At 39.9% G+C, this 21,809-nt stretch overlaps 1 pseudogene; it reads left to right on the forward strand.

Moving 5' to 3' along the window:
- The first annotated feature begins 1,174 nt into the window (after positions 1 to 1,174).
- LOC103296705 (protein SET-like) overlaps positions 1,175 to 21,809 on the forward strand; it is a 53,115-nt pseudogene continuing 32,480 nt past the window's right edge.

Below are 21,809 nucleotides of genomic sequence, written 5' to 3' on the forward strand. Positions count from 1 at the left end.
TTGCAACCCACACACACACATTAATATTCTTTCTCTCGCACGCTCGCTTTCTCTTTCTCTGCCCCTTTTATTCTCCTTCCAATTCTCCTCTGTTCAGTTAGTATAAGTACCTATGACAGTGTCCTCCTTCTAAGCATATGCACAAAGAGCGAAAAGTGTTTTCTCTTCTTGAAGACTTTACCGCTTTTAGAAAGGTCTCTCACAGAGTCCCCTTCCATCTCTTCAAAGTGGGAAAAGTTCACTTTCCATAAGAGGCATCTCTACAAAATGTCAACCACAGCTTTATTTTCATTCCATAGAAATCAGTCCATTCTCTTACTTGCACTTCTCAATAATATCAACCTCTGGTGACTCTGAATTTGGAGTGTAAAGTGCTTATGGCAGTCTCTTATCATCTTAAGCCACAATTCTATAATAACAAAAGAAATCAGCAATACCTTGCCAATTGTTGATGAGTAGAAAGAATATTCACGTCATACAAAGAAGTACTTGCAAAGGCCCTGATGTAGGGGGCTAGCATTTTAATGACGCCAGCCTCATTTTTGACATTTAATTACTGACAGTTTTCATGAACTACCATTTTTCTTTGTACTCTTGCCCCATAACTGCTAAAACGATAACAAAAACTAGGTGTTCCCTCCTATGGCAAGAGCAAGAGTTTCAAACGATACAAACCCCAGCCCACTCACGCAAACCCTCACACCACGCCCACCCCTTAATCACAATAAAAGCCGAACTGGTCTCTGCTCTCTCAAGCTACCGCTTTTTGACCTGCTTGAGAACTTACTCTGTGTTCAAATGAAAACTTCTTAATGTGATTAATAAACCGTTTCATACCCTCTAAACTTTTTATTTTTTTGCAAGAAATGTTTTTTGAGGTTTAGTTTACATGTAACACTACATTAGTTTCAGGTGTACAGCATAATGATTTGCATATATTGTGAAATGATTCCTCCCCCCGCCCCCCCAATTACATGCCACCAACTAGGCGCCGGCGGAGGAAGGAGCATCGTGCCTGAAGCCAATCCAGAGAACAGTCCTCAGGTGTGCAGTGACGTGGGCCCAGCGGGGACGAGCCTCTCAGGGCCGTCCTGGGCCTGGTTTGCGTTGACCAGTCCTGGTGAAGACAGACGCCAGCACCGCCTTGGAGCACCAGCACACCCACATGTGGGGGATGAAGTTCAGTGTGAACCCTGTCCTCGGCATCGCCCTGGAGGCCGAGGACCTGGGCAACCTGCCCGGCTGGCGGGGGCCTGGTCTCCCTAGACCTCGAGGTGCAGTGCATCACCCCCGGGGTGGAGCGCTCCCTGGAGGGCCATCCTGCCCGCAGCATTCCCATAAAACCCCCAGCAGGGCCGAAACCGGTTTGGCTCAGTGGATAGAGCATCGGCCTGTGGACTGAAAGGTTCCAGGTTCGATTCTGGTCAAGGGCATGTACCTTGGTTGCGGGCACATCCCCAGTGGGGGGTGTGCAAGAGGCAGCTGATCGATGTTTCTCTCTCATCGATGTTTCTAACTCTCTATCCCTCTCTCTTCCTCTCTGTAGAAAATCAATAAAATATATTAAAAAAAAAACAAAAAAAAAACCACCAGTGAGGCCGCCAGCGGGGATGCGGCCAGCGGGGATGCCGCCATGCTCTGCCTGCCCAAGGGCCCCCCAAGCAGTGTGCGCTCCATGAAGACGCGGCCAGTCCTCCCCGCCCAGCGCCTGGCCTAGGCCATCCTCAAGGGCGAGGTGTCCGCGCACAGCCCAGGCGGCAGACCCACTGCCTGGCCGGGTGGTAGAGTGGGACGTGCCGAGCCCACCAGATGGGGCACTTTGGGCCCCACAGCACCCACTCCAACACCCCCGAGAGGGCCGGCGCCTCCAGGAGCTCAGGGCGCGGAGACGGGCTTCCAGCGGGCTGCCCGGGAGGGAGCCGTGAGAAGGGGCCGCCTCGCCCCAGGTGCTGACCGCCAAGCCCAGCCCAGCAGGGAGCCCTCCTACCTGGTGGCGATCCCGTGTTTGGACACAGGCGGTATCCGTCCTGTGTGAATAGGAAGCCGGGCCACGTCCTCGAGGAGCCCCGGGTGCTGGAAACCCCAGACTGGGGAGGCCTGGCGCCAGCGAGCCCTGCGGCTTCCCCGCTGCCCGGGGCGGCCGGCCGTCCTCCCCGACGTGTCTGACGGCGGGCAGATCCTATTCGGAAAAGCCTTCGAGGACGCCAGCCGCCCCGCCAGGTGGTGGCTGGAACCCCCCGGGCAGATGGCAGAAGGAAGGCACCCCAGCCCAGACCACTCCCTGGTCAAATCCAGGCGGCCTCCCAGCAGCTGCAGCCCCTGCGGGACTCAGAGCCACACCAGCGGGGCCACGATCAGCCACCGCCAAGCCCGGCTTAGTCACGGCCCCTCGGGCCTGGCCAGGTACAGTGGTGCTCCGCCGGGCATGTTTCTGGGGCCCGCGCCGTGCCACCGCTCAACCTGACACTTGGTGCCGTTTATTTGGGTAACCCTTTATTTCAAGATTTCAGAGACAATAGAGGTTCCCTTGCAGCAGGTACTTATGTGGCCAATGGGGATCGGGGAGGATATAGGATACCCCACATATAAACATTTTTTCTTCAGGGGGGAACTCTGAATTTGGTTCCTCCAAAATTAGACGCAACCACATGAAGAGGTTTATTTGGGTCAATGGCCCCTAGTGGATTTCCCCCCAGAATCGGGGGAGAAACAATGTGAAGAAATTCTCTTTGGGCAGAACAAGAAGGCAGATGATTTTGTGTGATGTCACCATGAGCACCTCCGTCTATATTGGTGCCACCGGAATAACACATTTGATAGAGCGGTGTCCATGGAAAAACCACCAAACATCTCTTAATCAAGTCTTCATATTGTAAACAAACTTTAGGTGTGTGTGTGGAGGGACCCCTCCCACCTCTGTGGGGTGAATAAATCAACTGGCCCCGTGAGGAGGAAAACCGGGCGATGGCCACCGGGAAGGTGTCTTCGGAGGCCTTTGCTTGCTAACTGGCTGTGTTGCCTGCTGGCAGGCATGCACTGTGAGCTGCTGCCTGCTGGCTAGCTGGTGCTTGGCGCTGTGATGCTTTGGGCTTCATTTGCTCAGCCCTCCAAAGTCCCTCCTACAGATTGAACTGACCTAAGTTGGCTGTTTTGATAATTGGCATTTAGGGACAGTGGTCTGGAACCGGGGACTTCCTTAAAATGACTGTAGTTCATCTGTCTTGGCCGGGAGCTATTTGTGTGTCTCAGTGAACCATGTGTCTTGATTCTAAAATAAGCCATAACTGACATCAGGTTGAAAGGAATGACTCTTGCCCTGTGACCACTGTGTGTCTCCGTCTGGCACTTACCCCCATCCTATTGAGTGCTTAAGGGAAATGTGCAGGCCCATCGGTGGTTGCTCATGTGGTGAAAGAGTAGTCACTCTGTAGTAAGCTGAGAGCCATACCCCTGAAACAGATGACTCACCATGGTTTTAATAATCGCTTTGCCTGTTTCAAAAAAAAAAAAATCATTATGCTTACAATATAGGGGAAAACACCCAAGATATCTTTATGGCTCATTATTCAAACTCAGTTTCAGTCAAGGGCCCTTAAAGAGGGTTCTTAAACCCAATAAAGCTAATGTTGCCATTGGAGAGGCCCCCAACTCTAATGTTTCTTCCAGAATGGGGGGCGAAACAATGGGAAGATATTCTCTCTGGGCATAAGGAAGAAACTTATAAATATAAGCAAGATATAGAGGACTCCCTTGAAGTATATCCAGTAGCCAGTCAAAAAACAAAGAACAAAATGGAAATAGAGGTCTACGATTTGCTAAATTGTAAATTCAAACTTTACCGGAGATCTAAAATTTACTAAAACAATTTCTACAACGAATAGATAAAAATCCCAATTAAATTTTATGCCTCTACAACATAGGTTCTGAATTAATTTTAACCTCTGCTCTAATGTACCAAATGGGAATATTTCATGGCTTTATCAATACTGAAGCTCAAGTTTCATTTATCCCTGGGGATCCCACTAAATTTAAATAAGGTATAACTTTATTCTTAGAGAAGTTAGGAAATATGAAACAGGGAGGGGGGGAAGGTATGTTTCACCTTAACTGTCAGAATTATCACTTTGCTTGATTCCCCATGGTCAGAGTACCCATTATCCTAAAATATCCCAAAGTAGGCATGGGCATTCTGAACCAACCAATAATAAATTAAAATTAATTAAATCTTTGGTACTTTACAATCAGGTTTTTGAAATGGGACTCATCAACCTTACCTCTCAATGTCCTACATTTTGGGAAACAGAGGATTGAGCAATGGCTTGACCAATGTCCCTCACTTTGTTCCATCTCTCCCAATCATATTTACTGACAAACTCAAGATGGCAAAGAGGGAAGCATGAAAATAGGTCATGAATGGAAAGACTGAGGTGGATGAGGTGCCTAGAGTCATCCTTCAGCAGCATAATTTCAACCACAGAGGACTTCATCCTTATTTCTTTAGTAGTAGTTTGAGGAAGTTTAGATTTGGATGAGGTATGGGTTTGGTGAGAGGAATATATTAGGTGACCAGTGGGATCTGCTGTAGGTAGAATGAAGGAGGAGGATGAGAATTCCCAGGAATATCAACGAAATGAAGGATCCCCTGTTTAAATTTATCCGTACAAAGGATACTTTCTGAATGAGGGGCCTTAGGCTATGCTAACTTTCCCCTTTGTGCCTTATGGCAGATTGTAGCATTTGGGGAAGGTAATGTTTTTGTTCAGCTGTCCTGTCTAGTGATCAGTCTTTCCTTATTCTAAATGATTTGAGACTCAGTTTGATTAATTTAAAGTGGAAAACAGTTACTTAAAAAAAACATAGTGCTAAAAAGTAAGTGCAGCCCACCAGGAGTGGCTCAGTGGTTGAGCATTGACCTATCAACCAGGAGGCCATGGTTAAATTCTCAGTCAGACACATGTCTGGGTTTCGGGTTCAATCCCTAATAGGGGGTGTCCAGGAGGCAGCCAATCAATGATTCTCTCTCATCATTGATGTTTCTATCTCTCTCTCTTCCTCTCTGAAATCAATAAAAATATTTTTTTTTAAAGTAAGTGCAAAGGAAATAGCTGCCAGTAGAATAACATTGATATACATTACTATCTTTAAATAAAATAGCATTCATGCAACTGTTTATTATCTATTTCAAAGTTCTGAGAATTAAGATATTAACTGATCCTTCTTGAGTCATTGTTTTGTTTGTTGGTTTGTTTGTTTTTCAAAAGTCGTAGAGCAGCCCTGACCGGTTTGGCTCAGTGGATAGAGCGTCGGCCTGCGGAATGAAGGGTCCCAGGTTCAATTCCAGTCACCGGCATGTACCTTGGTTGCGGGCATATCCCCAGTAGGGGGTGTGCAGGAGGCAGCTGATGGGTGTTACTCCCTTATCGATGTTTCTAACTCTCTATCCCTCTCCCTTCCTCTCTGTAAAAAATCAATAAAAAATTAAAAAATAATAAAAAAGTAGTAGAGCAAATAAAAGTAATTAAAAACATGCTTTTAATTTTTACAAATATTTCTCAGATTGAAAATCTTATTAATTTTGTTTTTGTGTTCTTGATAGGACATATGATTATAAACATGATTTGGTTGTCAGTTATTCAAAAGTGTTTAATTGCTGTTTACTATCTTTCTATGCCATAAAAGGAAAAAAGGAAAAGAAAAATGGTATGTGAGGATAGGAAAATAAAAAAAAACAAGGCATGGATTAGGTCTTGAAACACCTTTAAACTGTTCCTCTGTTTCTCAAGATATACTGGCTATACATGTATAGTAGCTTATATAGCTTTCTCATAAGCACCATATTTTAATAAAATAGATGATTTATTATCTTTGTCATAAGCCTGGGAACATATTAAAGGACAGATGCTGTTAGCTTTTCCTCTCTGTCTCTGTAATGTCAATCTTGTGTCTGATAAATGATGGAATTGGTAAAGATTTGATAGATGATTAGCTAATGTGAACCAATAAGGAAATAAGAGACCATAAACTGAAACCATGAACATGTGTAACCAAAGAGGAAATAAACAACAGTTTACATAGCTTTTTGTTTTAAAACTATTGCATTCATCTTTTTTTTTTTTTTGATACGGTATAAATATGCTATCTAGGTCATCTGAGTTAGAGAAGTCCCAATCTCTTCATAGGTGAGATTTCAACTTTAAACTAGTCCATAAGGAAGACTTGGTGTTTAGAAAAAAATAAGATTATCTTAATATTCATAATTTCAGCACAGTGTCATGTGGTTTAGATATAGTTAATCTGAATTTATTGACTCTACCTTCCAAAAAATAGCAGGATATTTTCTTGAATGGAAAGATTTGATAAGATACTTGTTTACAGATATACAGCAGGGCATTACCTATTAATCTGGCAGTAGGAACAACCTGAAGCATCATCTTTATATTGAAATTTACAACTTGAATCTAGATGTCATTACAGAAACACCTTTAAAATTTTTTGAGCGTATCTTCACATGAGCATCTTGCAATCTAAATACTGCTTTCCTTCTTTGTTGTTGTTTTCAAAGTGCACTGTCCTTTTATCAGTTATTTATATTGAAACTAGAGGCCCAGTGCACAAAAATTCTTGCATTGGGGGGGGGGGGCGGTCCCTCAGCCCAGCCTGCACCCTCTCGCAATCTGGGACCTCTCGGGTAGGGTTCCTAGGCCTGGCCTGAGATCAGGGCCTATTGGGACTTTTCCTTTCCTTGGCTGCTGGCAGCTGGCGCCTCCTCCCCACTGCCACTGCTTGCCATCTGTGCAGCACTGTGCCCCCCTCCTCTGCCACCGGTATCCTCCTTCTGCAGGCGACAGGGACAGGTGTGGGGTGCGATCGCTTGGCTGCCCTGGGCCTCCCTCTGTGGGGCGATCACTGGCCGGCCCCGCACACCCGCCACAGCATCGCTGGCGGGTGGCCTGGGCCTCCCTCTGTGGGGTGATGGATGGCGGGGGAGGAGGGGTGGGAGAGGGAGGGGGGGGAGGGGGGCCCAAATTGATCACCCCGCAGAGGGAGACTCCGCCTACCCACTGCAGCACCTCCAGCCGGGTAGCCTGGACCTCCCTTTTTTTTTTTTTTTAAGTTAGAGTAATGTTTACTGAGCAATACAGAACTGAGTACTATGAAGGGTTTACCAGGATGGAAATGCACCGCACCCCTACCCCTGCCTCCCCCAATACCCAGAAACTACAGTACCTAGAAGTTACACGCGACGGCCATAACTGCTGAATATCTGTTTGTAATAAACAAACTATAGCATATTTATACTGTATAACATCGAGTGATTATAGAAATCCATTTATATATTGCTAGTATAAAATATTTTTTTTTGGTAAAAAAATATTTTAAAAAAAGAAAGTATAAAAAACGTGTGCAGTTGAAAGCTTTGCCAGGACAGCCAGTCTGTAACCTTTCAGTGAGTATGTGCTTTGGAGGGGCGCCCATGTCTCGTGCCCACAGCAATGCCCGCAGGGCCAGCGAGGGTACACCCTGGCTGCCACTCTGGGCAGGACTGAGCTGGACCATGGTGGGTGGGTACAGCTGGGCCTTGCATCAGGATCAGGTTCAGGGTCAGGGTCAGGGTCAGGGCTGGGGGCAAGTCAGATATGGTTCTTATTTCCATGGGATTCAAAGTTCAGTGGGAGGATTGAAATGTTTGTAAAGTTACTGAGATAAATTATTAATCATGACTTTTGTTTTTCAAAATTCAGTAAGATTTTAAGTGAGTAGGAGCTACTGTAATTGGGGCTCATGCATGTCTCAGTGAAGGCTTTCCTGAAGAAAGGACATTAAATTAAAACCCAAAGTATAATTCAGCCCATGTCGTTCAGTGGTTGAGTGTTGACCCATGAACTAGGAGGTCAGGGCATGCCCAGTCAGGGCACATGTCCAGGTTGTGGGCTAGGACCCCAGGAGGAAGCTTGCAGGAGGCAGCTGATTGATAATTTTCTTTCATCACTGATATTTCTAACTCTCTCTCCCTCTCCCTTCCTCTCTCTGAAATAAATTAGATAGATAGATAGATAGATAGATAGATAGATAGATAGATAGATAGATAATAAACAAACAAACAAATAAATAAATAAATAATAAAATCTGAAGAATGAGTAGAATTTAGACAGGTAAAAGATGACATTCTGAAGATGGGGAGAATTTGAGCATGTTCAATGAAATGAATGCCAGTGTGGCTACATTACAATGAATGTTGAAATGGCTTGAAAGGAGTTTAGAGAGATAGGCAGCAACTAGATCAGTGATGGCGAACCTATGACACGCGTGTCAGCACTGACACGCGTAGCCATTTCTGATGATGAAACATTTGCTGCTCCTGAGGATGAAACATTTGCGACTAGAGTCTTGGAGTTAGTTTTTTCCTCAAAGTGACACACTACCCGAGTTATGCTCAGTTTTTTGGCGAAGTTTGCCACACCAAGCTCAAAAGGTTGCCCATCACTGAAGTAGATCATACAGGGTGATGAAGACTGTGTAAAGAATATCTTTATTCTAAGACTTTCATCATTCTCTGTCCATTGCTGGAATCCTCTCTCTTTGCTCTTCTCTCTGTGCTAATTCTTCTCATCCTCCAAGCCCCATCACCTGGAACCAATCACAGTGGCTATATTTATTAAATATGTATCATTTGCCTACCACAGTGGGAAGTGTTCCACATATAGCATCTAATTTATTTCCTAACTTTATTATAAACAGTGGCTTTATTATGCTTCTATGAAAGAAAGAGATGCTTATAAAGATTAAGTGAATTATTTGGTTTACTAGTATATGTGGCAGTGTCAGCTGGTGAATCTAGGCTGTCTGACCCAAGATTTAACCACTAAGAAACACTGACTCTTTTAAAACAAATCATCCATTGGCTGCTTTCTGCAAGCCCCCTTCTGGGGACCAAGCTGCAACCTAGACATTTTATTTTATTTCATTAACTTCTGCTCTACTCTACTCAAAATTCAACTGAAATTCTAGGGTTTTTAGTTTTTCAGACATTTGATGTTATATATGGCCCCAACACAACCCACTACCTGGCATTAATTCCTGCCATGCAAACATTAACAAAAGAATACTCAGATCAAACAACTTTGACTAATATAGAGCTCCATCTGCAGAAGGCATCCAGTTAATATATTGTGGGGTAAATTTCTCAATGATCACATTTCATATTAATCTGTGGCTCAACTTTGTTGTGCCTATCTAGAGCCCAATCAGACTAGGCTGGGACACAGAGAAGGAAGCACATGAGTGTTTGTTCTGAATTTAAATGTTTGTTCAAAATTCATAGTGTTTCCATAAGAACCCTATTGTACCTCCTGATAAATGAAAGAGATACTCAAGAGTGAGTGGCTCTTCATTTAATATAAATATCCAAGAATGCTTAGTTTTTCATCAAGCAAATGTAAGAAACTTAGGATTCCATAGAACTTAGAATCCTAATAACCATAACTCAGTAAGTTTTCAATAATAATATCAATTAATGATTTGCCCATTTATGTATTGGGATAATAGTATTTAGGTCCAAGCTTGCTGAAAATCATATATAATTTTGGAAAAATTCTCTGTGTCCTCATTTGAGTTTCACTATCAAGAGAGAATCTATTGTATATATTAACCATTTATTAAGTTAAAAAAAGCTCTTGCAAGTTAATGATATTTATGAGAGCAATAGAAATAATTTAACCATGGATCAATAATAACTAGAGACCCTGAATTGTGATTTCTCTTCAATTCTTGAAATAGCTTACACGCAAAAGAGCTTAATTAACAGAAACAGATGGCATATATTTTCTTGTACACCATCACTGGTATTCAGTGAATATAAAGAGGAAAATCCATTGTTTGTTCAAAATCACAGTGATCTGACCTGAGATGATGGTTATTTATATCAGGGAAGGAATAGCTAAGAGAAGATGTTTTAACATTTAATGTTCCAAGATTGGCTCTTTCATTAAATATAAATATTCTGAGAATTGGGTCTGTCCATTAGCACATAATTACATAAAAGTTGCTTTATTTTTAGTATATGTATTTGTGGACAATATGCTGGTCTTTTGAATTTTTCATCTTTTATGTTAGAGTATTTACTTGTTCACTTTTCCTCTTATAACTTCCAAAATGTAGACTCTTTAAGTTTAAATATCAGTGTATCAAATTTTTCCATAAATAGTAAAACAAAAATACTGTTTAAGTCATCAGAATTTGTGACAGCATTCACTATATTAGTAACACACTGAAATCTGTGTTCTTTGCAAGCTAATGGGATCATAGTATTATACATTTGCAGCTCTCAACCATTAAAATGCCTTACCTGCAGCTATCCTATATAATAAAAGCCTAATATGCTAAGTGTCTGGTCATCTGGTCTGCCATTCAACCAATCAAAGTGTAATATGCTAATCTTATGCTAAGGCTTCTCAACCACTCTCTATAATGTGCACTGACCACCAGGGGGCAGATGCTCTAACAGGTAGGTTAGCTTGCTGCTGGGGTCTGGCTGATTGGGACTAAGTGAGGCAGGCCAGACATGCCCTGGAGTCCTCCCGCAGTTCCTCCCTGGCTGGCCAACCTCCAACATCCCTCCCTAGCCCTGATCATGCACCAGTGGGGTCCCTGGGCCTGGCCTGCACCCTCTCACAATCCAGGACCCCTCAGGGGATGTCAGAGAGCCAGTTTCAGCCCGATCCCGCAAGCAAGGCAGAGGGACGCCATTGGTGCACGAATGCGTGCACCAGGCCTCTAGTCTATATATATAAAAGCCTAAGTGACTGTTCCAACAGAACAACTGGAATGACTAAAATGACCTGTCAACCAGTCTCTGTGATGTGCACTGACCACCAGGGGCAGACACTCAACACAGGAGCTTCCCCCTGGTGGTCAGTGTACTCCCACAGGGGGAGGACTGCTCAGCCAGAAGCCGTGCTCACGGCTGGCAAGCACTGCTGCAGCAGCGGGAGCCTTTCCCGACTCTGTGGCAGAACTACCGAGCAGCGGCAGCAGGAGCAGTGGGCTGGGAGGAGAGCAAGTGGCGTGGCACCTGGCCCCAGTTTGGGCTCCTCCCTGGATGCCTGCTGCTTGGTGCACTGCTACATCCTTTGGGGGATGTCTGACTGTCGATTTAGGCCCGATCCCCACAGGCCAGGCTGGCCTAGTGGGATTGGGCCTAAACCGGCAGTCAGACATCCTCTGAGGGATCCTGGATTATGAGAGGGTGCAGGCTGGGCTGAGGGATACCCCACCCCAGTGCATAAATTTTGTGCACCAGGCCTCTAGTATAATACATAATAGTCCAAGGAACTGGACACCCATATATACCTGAATAGTTGCTATTGTCTCTATGTACTTCTGCCATGAGATAGAGTTCCTAGGGCTTCTTTAGTTATTTGAATGCCAAATATGGCTCTCTTTATATGGTCATTGCAATAATCTATTCTTTGTTGGAAAGCTGAATTTATATATAACTTTTCTAAATCACATCTGCCTTGGTTAACATTGCTTCTGCCCTCTTTATGTTCTTTCCCCTTGGTTAATATTCTTTCCGCCCTCTGTGTTCTTTCCCCTCTATCTAGAGAAACAAGGTCAAGCATGTTCTCAGATGCCTGCTCATTAACAGCTCTGCAGGTGATGCTCCTAGAGAGGTCTGATGTGTTGTGTGATGTTCTCACACAAACTATGTTAATTTTTTATCGGTCATTATGAGTTTTGTGTTTTGGTAATTGGAGGGTTATTAAATAGGCCTTACTTTGAAATGCTAAATTGGAGCAGTGAATCTTAAAACCAAGGCCTTCTCCCAACTTCTTGTGCTTTATTTTCACATATTAATTCCTAAAAAGGACAATGTGGTAGATAGATGAAGTGTTTATGCGAAGTCACAAATATGAATATGACTATGACTCAGTAATTTTTTATTTTGCTTGCATGAATTTTTTTTTCTTTTTGGTTTTGCAAACTCAACCTTTTAAAAATTGTTTCATGAGGTATGCAGAGGAATGTGTGTGCAGAGGAATGTGTGTGTGTGTGTGTGTGTGTGTGTGTGTGTGTGTGTGTATATGTGTATATATATATATATATATATATGTATATGTATATATATATATATATATATATATATACCATCACTGGTATTATATCTTGTTCAAGTTTCCTTAGCTAATATGATATAGAATTTGGATGAAAACCCAGGTAGTCTGACTCCCAAGCCAGCACCCAAGTAGGACTGCTCTGAAACTTTGGGTCTCCTGGTCATTGCATATAATAAATCTATTTTTATCTCTTTTAACTTAAAATAAATATTGTATTTTTTCAATATTTAGACTTTTTGCTTTGAAGTTTTTGGTCACTCTTTTTATTGTTTTTTTTTTTTTTTTTTTTTTTTTTAGTATTTTAATAGTTTCTTCTTGTTTCCATCACTGGCAACTTAATCCCTTTGCCTTTGTAGTCAGATAATGCATATCAAAGCACCTCCTTAGCCTCTTCAGACCCTCTCACTGCAGTCTTTTCTGTGCTTTTTAGAAGAGGAAGGAAATAATATTGCTTTTTCTTGAGATGAAATGATGCCTCGAGCTTCATTTCTTCCTCATTCCTTTTTTTTGAAGAATTGTTGCACTCATTTATATGTAATATGTAATCAGTGCCCGATATCCTATTGCTTTACAAAATTGTTTGAGACTAGTGACTTAATGTAGCCCAGGAAAAAAAAAATTAGTAGGTCTTTAATTTATTTATCTTTAAATAATATTATTTCTATCTCTGAGTTGATTTTAACCACTTAAAATGCTAATGCTTTAGTTTTTTAAAATATGACATGTATGATGATAGTATAAGCATCAAAGTTTCAATACAGTATGTAGCAAATAGTAAGGAACCTTTCAACCCCTGTTGTCCACCCAACCAGTGATTTAAATTGTTCTTCTAACAAACAGTCATATCTACCCTCTGCTACCTCTTAAAATATTTTTTCTCCTCCAAAATTAATTAAATAATGTTTTGGTAATGTTTGTCTTCAATTAGGTATGTAGTTTGATCTGAATAGAAATATATCAGATCTCAGCCAATCTTCTTTGTAATATCATTTTTCTTCAAAATCTAATACACTGAAGTTTCCAAACAGTAATGGTTAAGTTTAATTATATAGACCACTAGTTTTGTTTCTTTATCAATGGCTGAGTGAAAGATATCAGGGCTTATATCTAATTTCAGAGTTGTATTCAGTAGGAAATAACTAACTTAATTTAATGGAATGGGTCAAGAGGTCAGATCCAGACAGTGTGTTAATTTGTCCACATTTTACCAAGCAGGTTGCCAGTATTCAAGTTCATTAGGCAGGGTCCTAAGTTCTCTTTGGGGCTACAACATAAAATCATTGTGTATATCAGTTATGTTAAGATTATGAAAAGTTTAGCTTCTGATCTCATAGTCTCAGGAGTTGAGTAGATTTCAGGGAAATGAAATTGGTCAACACCTAGTGGTTTTGGATTAGAATAAGGGCATAAAAGATCCTACTATTGCACCTGGGAAATATTAACTGAATAGTAAGAAACTGTATTACTTAAAATAGTCTACTTCAAAAGCTGTCTTTCCCCTAGAGCAAAGGTGGAAAACGTCCAGCCGGCAGGCTGTATAAGGCCCAGAAAATCATTTGGTCTGGCCCTGCCAAGGCATTGGGGTGAGTTAATTAAATGTTTGACCAAATATAGCAGGCTAAATTTTAAGTTGATAATTTTGTATCCTCGTGAATGATGCTATAAATATTCAAATGCCCTTGGCAGAAAAAAGGTTTACTACCCCTGCCCTAGAGGGTATACTTTGTTAAGGCCAGTAGTCTTACTACCTGTGTTGTTATGCAAGCTTAATGCACTCTTATGGTCCCAGGCTTCAGCTTGGTATAAGGTAAGAATTCACCTTAAGAAATTGTAGCTCTATCCAAAGATTTGGTTTCTTACAGACCAATTTTGACTTCTGTTTGTGCATGACCTTGATCTAGCTTTTTGAGAGATCCCAGGGATAGATTAGGCTATACATATGTTGACAGGGCAATCTCATTAGGGCATTTTTTTTCATATTGCCTAACATTAGAAATTCAGGCTGTAAGTGTATGGACTACTATAAAGAATGAATCTGAAGGAAAATGAAACTCTAGCTTGCTTATTGTCAGTATTTGTATGCATAGCTTTTTTTCTGAAAATAAATTTAAGTCAGCATATTAAGGCCCCACCATTCATAAACTAGATGCTGAAGGGATATAACAAAGAAAAGGGACAGTTTTTATTCCCAGGTTTTAGTTCTTGATAACTCCTTGATTTGATTCTGATCCTAAGTTTATGGCTCTGCTACACATTTTGAAAAGCAAAACAAAACAAAACAAAACAATAAAACAACAAACAAACAAAAAAAGAAGGAAAATAGGAAGGATGGGAGGAAGATAAAATAAAGGATTATTGAAATAAAATATATGTCAATTACAGACCTGAAATTTGACTGTGCTTGAAGTAAAAACAGTTGATGTAATATACCCCAATTTACATCTGTTTAACTTTGAGCATAGATATAGAATAGAATTATCTGGTTATTTAGTGATGAACTTAATAAGAAAATGCATTATTATATAATCAAGTTTCAATAACTTAGGAGAATGTATATGGTAATTTAGAGAAACAGCAAATCTGTTTTAATAGACGTATGTATTTGAAATGATGTGATAAATTATCATCTCTAGCAATATTATTTTAAGAATTATATATGACCAAAATATCAGTAAGGCTAATTCTCTGAGACCATAGGAAAACCAAGTCAATATCCCCATAGCTACATCATATTGATCATTAATTAGAGTTAGGGAGAAAGAAGACAAATATGTTAGTGAAAGAGAGACAAATGAGTAGCATGCCTAGCCAACTCTTGTCTCATTTATAAAGGAGGGTAATGCAACCCTATTACACACTTATGGGAAATATGATAGATCTGGTTATATAATTAATGCCTCCTCTCAGACTTTGTGCAACCCACTAATTGTCTCTTCCTTTCTCTTCTCCACTTCTTGCTCAAGTATTTGACAGTTATTTCACTTTTTTGGAGATTCTTTTTTAGGATATTATTATCAATCTTACGCCTACAACTAAACAGCTTACCAATGAAGACAATCCCATTTTTAGCCTTAATATTTGAAAATTGCTTAAGAGGTAATATAAGGGAAAAAATTAAGCATTCGCCCACATGTGTCACTAGTTTTAACATTTTACTTAAAATTGCATAATCAAAGCAATAACTATATTCTGCATAGTGTTAAAAATAGCAAATTGATTGCTTTAAATGGATTTTTCTTTATCTTGGAAGTTTGGTGCAATAATATATAGATTTTTTATTCTAAGATGTTTAAAAAATCTTTATTGTTGAGAGTATTACAGATATCCCACTTTTTACCCCATTGCTCCTCTCCACCCAGTTCCCATCCCATGCCAGGACTTCACCACCATATTGTCTGTGTCCACAGGTAAGATCTTTGGGTAATCTCTTCCCGCACTCCCTCCTCCTTCCCTCTGAGATTTGTCAGTCTGTTCCATGCTTCCATGCCTCTGATTCTGTTTTATTCACTCATTTATTTTGTTAGATTTCTTGTTTATTTTGATTTTTAGATTCAATTGTTGATAGATATGTATTTGTTGCTGTTTTATTGTTCATATTTTTATCTATTCTTCTTCTTCTCTTCCTCTTTCTTCTCCTCCTCCTCCTCTTCCTCCTCCTCCTTCTCCTCCTCCTTCTCCTTCTTCTTCTTCTATAATACCCTTCAAAAATTTCATATAATACTGGTTTGGTTGTGAACTCCTTTAGCTTTTTCTTGTTTGTAAAGGTCTTTATCTGACCCTCAATTCTAAATGAAAGCTTTGCTGGGTAGAGTAATCTTGGTTGTAGGTCCTTACTATTTATTACTTTGAATATTTCTTGCCACTCTCTTCTGGTCTGCAAAGTTTCTGTTGAGAAATTAGCTGACAGTCATATGGGTAGTCCCTTGTAGATAACTGCTTTACTCTTGCTACTTTGAAGATTCTCTCTTTGTCTTTAACCCTCGGTATTTTAATTTTGATGTGTCTTGGTGTGGGCCTCTTTGGATTCCTCTTGTTTGGGACACTTTGTGCTTCCTGGACTTGTAAGTCTATTTCTTTCACCAGTTAGGGGAAGTTTTCTGTCATTATTTCCTCAAATAGGTTTTAAATATATTTCGCTCTCTTTTCTCTTTCTGGCACTTACATCATGCAAATATGGGTACACTTGAAATTGTCCCAGAGGTGCCCTACACTATCTTCATGTTTTGGGATTCTTTTTTCTTTTTGCTCTTCTGCTTAGGTGTTTTTTGCTTCCTCATATTCCAAATCATTGATTTGATTCTCAGAATCCTTTACTCTACTGTTGAATCCCTGTAAATTGGTCTTTATTTCAGTTAGTGTATGCTTAATTTCTGACTGGTCCTTTTTCATGTTTTTGACCTTCTCATTAAGATCCTTGAAAATCTCATGAAGATCCTTATAACCATGGTTTTGTACTCTGTATCCAGTAGTTTGCTCGCTTCCATTTCTTTCTTTTGTGACATGTTTCTTTGTCTCCACATTTTTGCTGCTTCCCTGTGTTTGTTTCTATCTAGTAGCTAGAGCTTCTATGTCTCCTGGAATTGGTAGAGTGGCCTTGTGTAGTAGGTGTCCTGTGGGGCCCAGTGGCTCAGCCTCCCCAGTCACCTGAGCTGGGCAATATAGGTGCCCCTGTGTGGGCTGTGTGCACAGTCTTATAGTTGAGCTTTGATTGATGTTGGCATCTATGGGAGGAGTTGACCTCCAAGTCAATTGGTTATGACGACTAGCTGTGACTACGGTAGGAGAGCTGCTGTGCAGGAAGCGAGGTTCAGCTGTGAAGCAAGGCAGGCTGGTGCTATTGCTGGGTCATGGGCCTTATATATTGATAGTTTTGGGGCATGCTGTCACCAGCTATAGCTTGTTTGAGAGATTTTAGCAAAGTCTGAAGCCTGAGCCAGGATAGGTCATTCATATGGAAAAGCTGCTGCAAACAGTGTGGGTGGGGTTGCAAATTGGATGGAGTGGGGTCTCAGGGAATCCCCAAGGTGGAGCTAACAGTGTGTTCCAGGCATATTGAGACTCAGATATGGCTGTCAGTCATCCCTGCAACAGGAGAGGTCCCAGTATAGGCACAATGACCCTCGTGAGCACCCCTGTCTTGGAGAAAGTAGCCCCTGCATTCCTGCCCCAATGACAGACAATCCATTTCTTCCTCATACCTGTCTGGGTCCCTCAGAGCTGCCTGTTGCTGGAGTTCAGAGGTATGGATTCTGAGTACATTTGTGTGCCTGCTCTTTAAAAAGAACAGCTGTGTCTCCAGCAGCCTTGGTGTCTCTCAGTCACAATCCCCGCTGGTTTTTACAGTCCGTAATTATGGGGACTTCTCTTCCCAGCTCTGGAACCTTGGGCTGGGAGTCTGGTGTGGAGCTTGTACCGTTTGCTCCTCCAAGGTGGTCTCTGCAGAGATGATCTCTCTCCGGATTAAAAAAACACACACAGCATATGTGGATGCTGGAACAGCCTGTACCGTGCCTCTGCCCCTTCTACCAGTCTCAATGTGCTTTCTTCTTTACTTCTCTAGTTGTAGGTCTTGCATGCAACCAGCTTTCAGGTGGTTCTTAATGATGGTCATTCTGTTTTTCAGTTGTAATTTTGATGTAGTTGTGGGAGACAGCTAGTATAGGTGTTTTGCTGCCATCTTGGTTCTCTCTCAAAATATTTTAAATAATATTAATTTGGACTGGAATTGTAAATTATAGTTTTCTTAATTAAACGAATTTTAAAACTTTAGTTTTAAATTTCAGGATTTATGCATAACATTCTGAAGTTATGGTATTAACAAAGACATATAACCCCCTCCCCCCACACACCTCTTGAAACTTTATAGACATCAAAATTGTGCTATAAAATGTTTGTATTAATTATTTAAAATATATAGATTAAATTCCTTTGAAATACATTTGTGTTTAAAATTGAACAATTTAATGCTTAGCTTGAATGAATCTTGAGGTTTGTTTATTTCAAACATTTGAATTATCTTATTGACCCTAATTTAGTTCTTGTAACTAGGTAAGAATATGCAAACATAACTCATAAATCCATGAAATAAATGCATTAAACAGTTCTACTAGTAAGCAACTCACATGCAACATAATTTATATTTTTGGTGAAGACAGTCTAGACTAATGCTTCTCAGACTTCATGGTACATATCGAATTGCCTGGAGAATTCAATAAAAGCAGATCTAATTCAGATTGTGTCTATAGAATCTGAGATTCTGCATTTCTAAGGAGCTCCATGTGATGCTGCCACTGATATTCCATGAACCATGCAAGAATCTAGTTATAGAACACGTGGAAAAGTTCTATTTGATTACTTGGCTTAAAACTTCAAGAAGAATGCTTCTTTTACATGATCTGATATATGGACTATAATTTAAATTCTCCTTTCTAGAATGCCATTCAGAAAGTTTTAGTTTTTATATCCTCTGAAAAGCTAGAAGCAACATGAAGATAGCTAACTTCTCTCTGCCTCTACTTAGTTACCTTGTTTTTGGTCTTAAAAAATATAGGGTTAATCTGATGCTGGGTTTTGGATTTAGGAGGCAGTTGGATAGTATAATTGAAATTGCTATCGACCATGGGAAGAGATTTCAACTTCAACTAACTATATTTAAGCAAGTGTAAACAGTGAGAGTCATGGTTGTGGTTCCAGTCAAAGTAGAAATAGAGTTTAACAGTTAGTATTTCAACAGGACTAAACTTGATAGGGAATATGGGGAATTTGCTTTGACAGAGCAAGCTTTGAAATTTTATATATGAGTTTTACTGCAATATTAATAATTCTTATGTCACTTAAAGAAATAATGTTATTAGGTGTGTTGAGTATGAAGTTACAATTAGTGTGTTGGATTTTTATATTTTGCTTTATCTTTTGATTTCCTAATGTAGACTTCCAACATACAGGGTTCTTCATACACAGCTTTCTAATAAAAGTTTTGAGAATTTTCCTCTATGATGCCTAACAAAAAGACAATGTGTTCAATAAATTTCATTTAATTATAGTGATATATTTATAATTGTTGCTAGCTCAAGTTAATCAAGATACACTTGGTCCTTTTGCTATAATTCACAAACCTGTGCTGTGGATAAAAAAGAGACACAATTTGTTCAAATTAATCATTTAAGAAATGGATTTTCTTCTAATATGACTGGATTTAAAGAGACCCTGCACATTACATAAATATGGACTAATCAAGCTTATGTTGTTGTATGAAGAATATTAAGAATATGAATATAAGTAGTGTTACTTGGGACTATAGTTAGATTTCACTCAAGAATTTGAAAATAAGTGGACTGCAACAGTTCTTTGAAAGAGTAACTGAAATAAATACAATAGAGTAAAAATATGCAGGGCAATGGAAGGCCTATGTGACTAATGGTTACTTGAGTAAATCTGTTAATATAGCTGATGAAAGAATGAGTATTCATTTGGGGTATTGATCAGTGATAAAATCTTAAAGGAGAATAACTGGAACAAACTTTGTTAGCACTCTTCTGATTTTGGACTCTTAGCCAATATCATGAAGATTGTGCACACTCATGTACCTCCCCACTTGGTAGTATTTTTGTTACAATCCTTTGTATGTCTATGGAGTCAGTATTTACTTCACCTCTTTCATTTCTGATTTGCTTATTTGGGTCCTCTCTCTTTGTTTCTTGGTGAAGCTGGCTAGAGGTTCATCAATCTTTTTTATCCTTTCAAAGAACCAGCTCTTGGTTTCCTTGATCTTTTGTATATATATATTTTTTGGTCTCCATGTCATTTATTTCTGCTATGATCTTTATCATCTCCTTCCTTTTGCTCACTCTGAGCTTTTCATGTTGCTCTCTTTCTAATTCTTTAAATTGTAGAGATAATTTATTACCATTTTGTCTTGTTTTTTGAGATATGCCTGTAGAGCTATGAACTTCCCTATCAGGACTGCTTTCACTGTGTCCCATAGATTTTGGATTGTTGTGTTTTTATTGTCATTTGTTTCCAGGATGCTGTTTATTTCTTCTTTTCTTCTTTGATCTCTTTGGTGAACCAATCATTGTTTAATAGCATTGTTAAATAGCAAGCTATTTAGCCTCCAAGTGCTTGATTTTTCTTGTCTTTACTGTAGTTGATTTCTAATTTTATGCCATTGTGATCTGAGAAGATACTTGATATTATTTCTATCTTCTTGAATTTAAGGGACTTTGACTGTTTCCTAATATGTGGTCTATCTTTCAAAATGTCCCTTGTGCACTTGAGAAGAATGTATATTCTGTAGCTTTGGGGTGAAATATTCTGAAGATGTCAATTAGTTTCATATGACCTAGTGAGTCATTTAGGATTGCTGTTTCTGTGCTGATATTTTGTTTAGAGGACTTATCCAGTGGTGTTAATGGAGTATTAAAGTCCCCTACTATGATTGTATTGCTGTCAATCTCTCCCTTGATACCTCACAGAAGGTTTTTTTATGTGTTTGGATGCTCCTGTATTGGGTGCATATATGTTTACCAGATTTATATCCTCTTGTTGATTCATTTATTATTATGAAGTGGCCATCCTTATCTCTTTTTATGGTCTATTTTGTCAAATATAAGTATTGCTACCCCAGATTTTTGTTTGTTTGTTTTTTCATTTCCATTTGCTTGGAAAAAAAATTTTCCATACCCTCACTATTAGATGGTGTGAATCCTTTGTTCTGAGGTGGTTCTCTTGTAGACAGCAAATATATGGGTCATGTTTTCTTATCCATTCAACTACCCTCCGTCTTTTGGTTGGAGCATTTAATCCATTTACATTTAAGATTATTATTGAGAGGTACTTGTTTGTTGCTATTTTTATTCTTTATGCTGCTATTTTTATTCTTTATGCCTGTCTTCCTTCTTCCCTTTCTATTTTTTCTTTTTACAGGAGTCTCATTAGCATTTCTTGCATTGCTGGCTTGGTGGTAAAAACTCCCTTAGCCTTTTCTTTTTGTCTGTGAAACTCCTGATTTCACTTTATTTTTGAATGATATCCTTGCTGGGTACAGTATTCTTGGATTCAGTCCCTTATTTTCCATCACTTTGTGTATTTCATTCCATTCCCTTCTGGCCTGATGTGGTTCTGTTGAGAAATCAGTTGATAGTTTAATAGGAGATCCCTTATAGGTAACTTTCTGTCTCTTTCTGGCAGACTTTAAAATTCTTACTTTGTGGTGATGTTTGCCAATTTAATTATGATGTATCTTGGTTTCAGTCTTTTTGGGTTTATCTTTTTTGGGACTCTGTGTGCTTCTTAGACTTGTGTGACTTTTTTCTTCCCAACATCACGGAAGTTTTCTGTCATTATTTCTTCAAACAGGTTTTATGTTTCTTGCTCAGCTTCCTCTCCTTCTGGCACCCCTATTATGCTGATGTTGTTCCATTTTATGTTATCCCAAAGCTCCCTTAGGCTCTCCTCCTGCTTTTTAAGTTTTCTTTCCAGTTGCTGCTCTGCTTTGGTGTTTATTCCTACCTCTTCTAACTCACTGATGTGGTCCTCAGCTTCTTCTAGTCTACTGTCGAAAGTTTCCATTGTGTTCTTTATAGCAGCTATGTCATTCTTCATTTCTTCTTGATTCTTCTTCATTTCCTCTTGATCCTTACACATGTTGTTGAATTTGTCTTCCATCCATTTCAGCCTCCTTATAACCATTGC

The sequence above is a fragment of the Eptesicus fuscus genome, chromosome 3, assembly GCF_027574615.1.
Source record: "Eptesicus fuscus isolate TK198812 chromosome 3, DD_ASM_mEF_20220401, whole genome shotgun sequence".
NCBI lineage: Eukaryota > Metazoa > Chordata > Mammalia > Chiroptera > Vespertilionidae > Eptesicus > Eptesicus fuscus.